The following is a 6237-nucleotide window of genomic DNA, read 5'->3' on the forward strand; positions in this document are numbered from 1 at the left end:
TCCACTTCCATACCCTCCAAATCAAGAGAAACGCCAATTCCCTAAGCTCCATGATACCACCATCCCTCCATCTACCCAAGTTGAGGAATCCATATCCTCTGACATCACACCACCCTCGCAACTTGAAACATGTTAAGAGATTGTTCCAAATCATGCTAGCATAGATTCCTCTCCACCTCAAGATCAAAGCATCCCTCCATCTCATGATCCCTTGCCATCTCAAAATCCATGTCTAGCCCCCACTCCATTTCATGATCCCATCCACTCCACTCCATCTCATGATCCCATCCCCTCCACTCCATCTCAAGATCCAATCATCCCTTCCACTCCACCACATGATCCCATCCCAAGTCAAGGTCAAAGTATTCCTCCATCTCCATGTCATGATCCCAATCTATCTCACGATCCTAATATTCATCCTAATCCCAAACATGATCCTAATCCTCCATAAGATCCTATCATGCCTATCCAAGATATCCATGAATCCCTTACCTATCAACTTGTCTCTTCCACCTTCATCCATTTTGGTTTCCTCCAAGAGCTTACAATCCCTTCCACTTCCTACCCCACTCAAAATGGACTTGCATCTTGTTTCTGAAATAATAAGTATCCTATTGGAAAAATAATTTGTGAAAAAATGAATTATCAAGGCAAAGTGTTAGGCCTCCATGAACAAGGCGTATAGGAACCCCTTCAAGTCAAAGAAAATGAAAGTTCATATGGCCTTGGACACAAATTTCATGCTCAAGATGTTGGTATATCTTCCATCCCTCCTAAATCTGAAACCCCTTCGTATAAATGAAAATCACACCATCCCCCATCCCCCACATCTATTTTGCCTCCTTATGTTCCAAAGACAAAGCCTTCATCCCTTCCATCCATCTTGGGTCCTTACATTCCTCCAACCACCACCCCATCACCTCAAATGGTCCATAAGAAAGATCAACAAAGGCACACATGCTTGAATTCCTTCCAACATTCTCCCTCCATCACCCCATCCATAAAACCTCAAAGTCATCCATTCTCATGCACCCATACCATTCCTATTGGAAGAAATTTGGATGCCAAATATAAAATGCATAAATCTATAAATCCACAAAAATCCAAGGATCAACATGTCCCATAAAAAATAAATGCTCAAGAAAAAAAAAATATGATCCAAAAGAAAGAAAAATCCGAAAGGCCCAAAAAGAAAAAATAAAAAACTATGTAGATTCCCAAGCTACTCATAGAAGAAATGCATCTCAAAGAAAAATCCAAATTGGCATCCAAACTTGTTAATCCGAAAGCTTCCTCCACTCATAAGTCCTCCATTCCTCCATTTAAAAACCCCCCATCTTAAAATCCATATTGGGCCTTTATGTCTCAAAATTCACTATCACAAGTCCATCATCACCTTCATCTATTTTGGGTCCTCATGTCTCAAAATCCATATTTGATCCTCTACCTAATTCAAGATCCTCTCATCCACAACTTCAACACCCTTCAAGGTGTATGCCAATGTTGATCTTCCCAACATCCCCATCCATTTATCCACACGTCTTCGACAATCCCATCCATCATCCAACATCCATTTTCCATAATCCCATCCCTTTAATTCAAGATTTTGCATAAATACTTATCCCCCTCCATCTTCCATCCATTCCATCTCTCAATCTATTTCTACCAACATCTATGAGCATACCTCTAGTTATCTTGGTTCAATGAAGCACATCCTTAAGGGATAATATCCATGGAACTAGATGCTTGAGTCCTCCCTCCATCCCCCCTTCACACATCCACTATCTTCCACATCCACTTATCGTCATCCTTATCCATCCAAACTATTCTGAAAAATCCAAAAAAAAAGAGAGAGAGAGAAGAAAAAGAAAAGTAAAGTAAAGAGAAAAAAATCCATCCAATGGTGAAAACCACTTCCTGTGGCACCTTGGGTAAGTACCATAATGAAAACTTGGTATACAAGTGTCATGTGTAATCCCCTTATCCTCTTGCACTCTACACTTAGGGGAAAGATTCATCCATGCCATCCTACCATCCACATCTACCATATCTCTTATCTTCTATCTGTATCCTATCTAATTCCATCCTCTGTCCTATCTTTGATCTTGACTATCTAATCCATATCCTCCATCTCATATCCCTCATCCAAATCCATTCTCCATTCATACCTTTGATCTTGATCAAGGAAAAGGCAAAATAATATGCATGCATGCTTGGGAAAATGTAAGCCTTTATCCCTCCTCCATCCATATCCCTTTCACTTTATCCTTCCATCTCATACATCTTTATCCACTATCCTTCTATCCTTAATTGCACTACCTAATGTGGGGTATTGCACTCCTTTGCAACATAATTCTTGGATCCCCATTTTGCCTATCTTTCATCCTTTAGTCTTTCATATCCTATCACTATCCATCTACTTAATCTATCCACCTCATATCAAAGAAATCACTTCCTCCATCCATCCTCTTACCAAGACTTGGTTCTCCCTCATCATTGGTTCCAATCCATTTATCTTATATCCACAATCAAACCCTATCCTATTCAATCATATTCCCCATCTCATCCAATCCTATTCAATCATTAATCCCCCTCACATCTTATCCAATCCATTTATTATCCCCATCAAAATAAACTTTCCCCATCATACTGAGCTTTTCCCATTTATTTGAGCTTATATTGACTTGCGCATAATCCAAACACCCATCCATACTATGATAATAAAATCTCAGTAGAGATCCTCCCATCGACAGACCCTACACAACCCACTTATATGTTGCCTCCCATCAATCTATCCACACCCTGCCCATCAGGATGCATCCTTCCCATGTCTAGAAGTTTATCCAAATCTATCACCTGCCCATCGGAATGTATCCTTCCCATGTCCCGCAGTCTATCTAGATCCATGTCCTAGTCTTGGCAAGAGATATCAGTTGGTCATGTGCATGTTGTTTGCATGATTAATCTTTTCACTTTGATTTTTATCTTGTGTCCTAGGACCATACCTGTTCAGGGCTTCCTTGATCATCCTATATCTTGGTATGTCTTGGTTGGTGCGTAATGGGCCATAGTTTTTATGGTATGGTGTGTTTGATGGTTTTTCTTGTACGATCCTATAATCTCACATCTACACCATCATTGGAGTTTGTGAACCTGTGTTCATAGAGATACCTATTGTTTGAGAGTCTAGTCCACACATAAGATATTCACAACATCCTAACCTCTATAGTTAGTGGTGTAGATAGTTCGTTGCAAAATCAAAACTAAGTTTTCTCTCCACATATACACAACAATTAATCCCATCCACTTACTTCATTTCATTCATTCATCCCCCCTTCATCATCCTTATCATTTTTACATGCTTTCATCCTCAATCCTCTAGTCCTCTAATCCATTTCGAGAGCACACCCGTGTCCTTATAACCCACATGTCCTTTCGAGGGGTCATACCACTACCTCCTCATCATACTTCCTCATCTCACCTATGATTGGGGCATCATGCTACTAGTCCTTATCCTTTCCATCCACTATGGTTTATTCTTCTTTGATATAAGAGGGGCAAAATATAGATGCCTAAAATTAATTAAATTAATATTTAATTAATTTATGCCTTTCCATGTAATTAATTTACTTAATTATGTGAGTCTTCTTCCTCTTAAAATTGATTAAATCTTATTTAATCAATTTTATCATTATAACCTTATAATTAATTTATTAATAAATTAATTATTTCCCATTCTTCTAAAAAATCATTTCAAATATCATTTATTTCTTCTAAACCCTACTTAGTTAATTAATTTCAATTAACTAAACTAATCATGCGATTCCTACAAATCACTTTTCTTAATCCTCATCTAGCCTAATTAATTACCTTTAAACATGATTATCATTATTCCTCAATTTTAAATTCCTCCACTCATTCTCTCTCTCCTCATGTCACATCCTCCTAAATTTACCACTTGCACTTTAATCACTCATTAACCCACTTAATCACTCCACTTAATCATTTGCACATCCCTAATCACCTTGATTAGGGATGGGTCAACTTTGATCCTTTCAAGGAAATTCAAATTCTTTGAAACTCCCCATGCATTCTCTTCCCAAGGAATTTTTAATTCATTTTTTCATTTATTCTTCCCACACATCCTCTTATTTTGGAATTTTTTAATTCCTCTCCCCTTTTGGAAAGGAATTTTTAATTCCTTTTTCTCTTCCCAATGTACTTGGGGAACTCTTCACCATGTATCTTGAGAAGTGTGGAGACAACAAATGCCTTTATGGCAAACCTCTTGGTTCTCCCACTTTGTCCTCTCAATCCTCTCCTACTCTTTCTTTCAATCCTAGCCCTCCATTTCAAAATCAATCTTGGCCCTCCATTTTGGCCTCCTCTTATCTATAAATTGGAGTCTCTTCTCCTCACAAATCATCCACTTTTCATCTAATCTTATGTTGTCCATTTGAGATCCAAAATCATCCATCATGCCATCATAATGCCAAAATATTTCCTCATAATCAAATCCATCACACCTATGCTCATCATTTGAATCCAATCCCACCTTGTGTAGTGGAGAGCATTCCACAATCCTATCAAAGAGCCAATCCAATCAAGTGGAGAAGGGGCGCATTCTTCACTTCACCTAAGACTCAATCCGAGGGGGGAGAAAAAGGTATTAAAGTATCATTTGCATTTTCATGATGTATTTGTGTTTTTGTGATTAATATATGCATGTGAGCACCCTAACCATTTTCTCATCTCCACTATGTATTACCTTTGGTGCAACAGGGTCACAAAGCTTGTATCCTTTTACACCATAATTGTATCTGATGAAGATACATTCCATTGCCTTGTTCTCCAACTTTGCTTGCTTCTCCTTTGGCACATGTGCATATGTCTTGCAAAAAAAAACTCTAAGATGTCTCAATGAAAGCTTGTGACCCGACCATGCTTCCATAGGATTTTTATCAACAAGAGTTGATGTAGGAAACCTATTGTAGACACTCAAAATTGTCATGTCTAATTAAATAAATATTTTATTTATTTAATTATCCCATTTCCTCTATTAATTAAATAAATCTTTATTTATTTAATTAATTCATTATCTTTTTTTACACATGACACATGTCATTCATCTCTTAATTCCTACACTACCTACCTCTTTCATTATTTTGGTATTTCTTTTACCTACCCTCTAATCCTAGCCGACCTCTCTTTTTACACCTCTCAATCTTAACCCTCCATTTCTTATTGTGTCTTCTATTTAAGAAGATGCTTCCTTCATTGTCAAACCCTAATGATTGATTTTGGAGTACTTGGCTACACTACGATCCCACTTGCAACCACATTTCGTTCTTTGTTGAGCTCTTCTGCATATAAAAATCTGAGAGCAAATATATCAAACAAGATCAATGGAGATAGGAAGAATGGAGATCAAAACCCTATTGGACATGTGATGGTATTATCTTTGTGATTTTGAGTTATTTGCATTGTCTTAGGTAATCTTCATATGTTATGGTGGATCTTTGTTCATTGTTAGGCTAGGGTTTGGTGGTTCAATTCATTATAGCCTTTCAATTTTGTTATTATTGTTATCCATTTTCACCATAAACATTTTGGCACGCCCGGTGGCACTCTTGTCCCTTTGCATTTAACATTTTTATTGCAGATTTGGCATTTTTGAAGTTGCAGATCGGACAATTTTCGACGACATTTAGGTTTTCCGCGTCTGCGAGTGTTCGGATCGCGTTTTTGTGTTTCAGAAGCGTCTGTATACTCTGGAATCGCGTCTGTGTTTTTGTCAATTTTTGTTTTGCAGGTTTCCGAAAGGTGCGTCTGTGATTCCAAACCGCGTCTGCACTACATCAGATCGTGTCTGCATCATTTAACAGTGTCTGTGACCTCTTATCGCGTCTGTGAATCACAGAACAGCGTCTGTGTCATACAGACGCGTCTGTGTCTGGTATAGAAGCGTTTGTGCTTTCTGTTTTGCAATTTTTAATCTTTCTTTGATTTGGCTTTTCGGATTTCATACTTAGGGTTTCAGATCTGGTTTATTTTCGGCTAACCCTTGCAGATCTAGCTAACTTGGTTTGTACAGCTTGCTTTGGAGGCAAAAAAACGTTTTGTTGAAGGCCCCTTTTCACAAAGTCTTTTGGGTTTTCTAAAATTTACCTAACTTGTGTGCTTGCAGGAAGGGGTTATCATTTGAAACAACCCAAACTACTAACAATTTTGTTGCAG

Source organism: Cryptomeria japonica, chromosome 4, assembly GCF_030272615.1.
Source record: "Cryptomeria japonica chromosome 4, Sugi_1.0, whole genome shotgun sequence".
NCBI classification, from domain to species: Eukaryota; Viridiplantae; Streptophyta; class Pinopsida; order Cupressales; family Cupressaceae; genus Cryptomeria; species Cryptomeria japonica.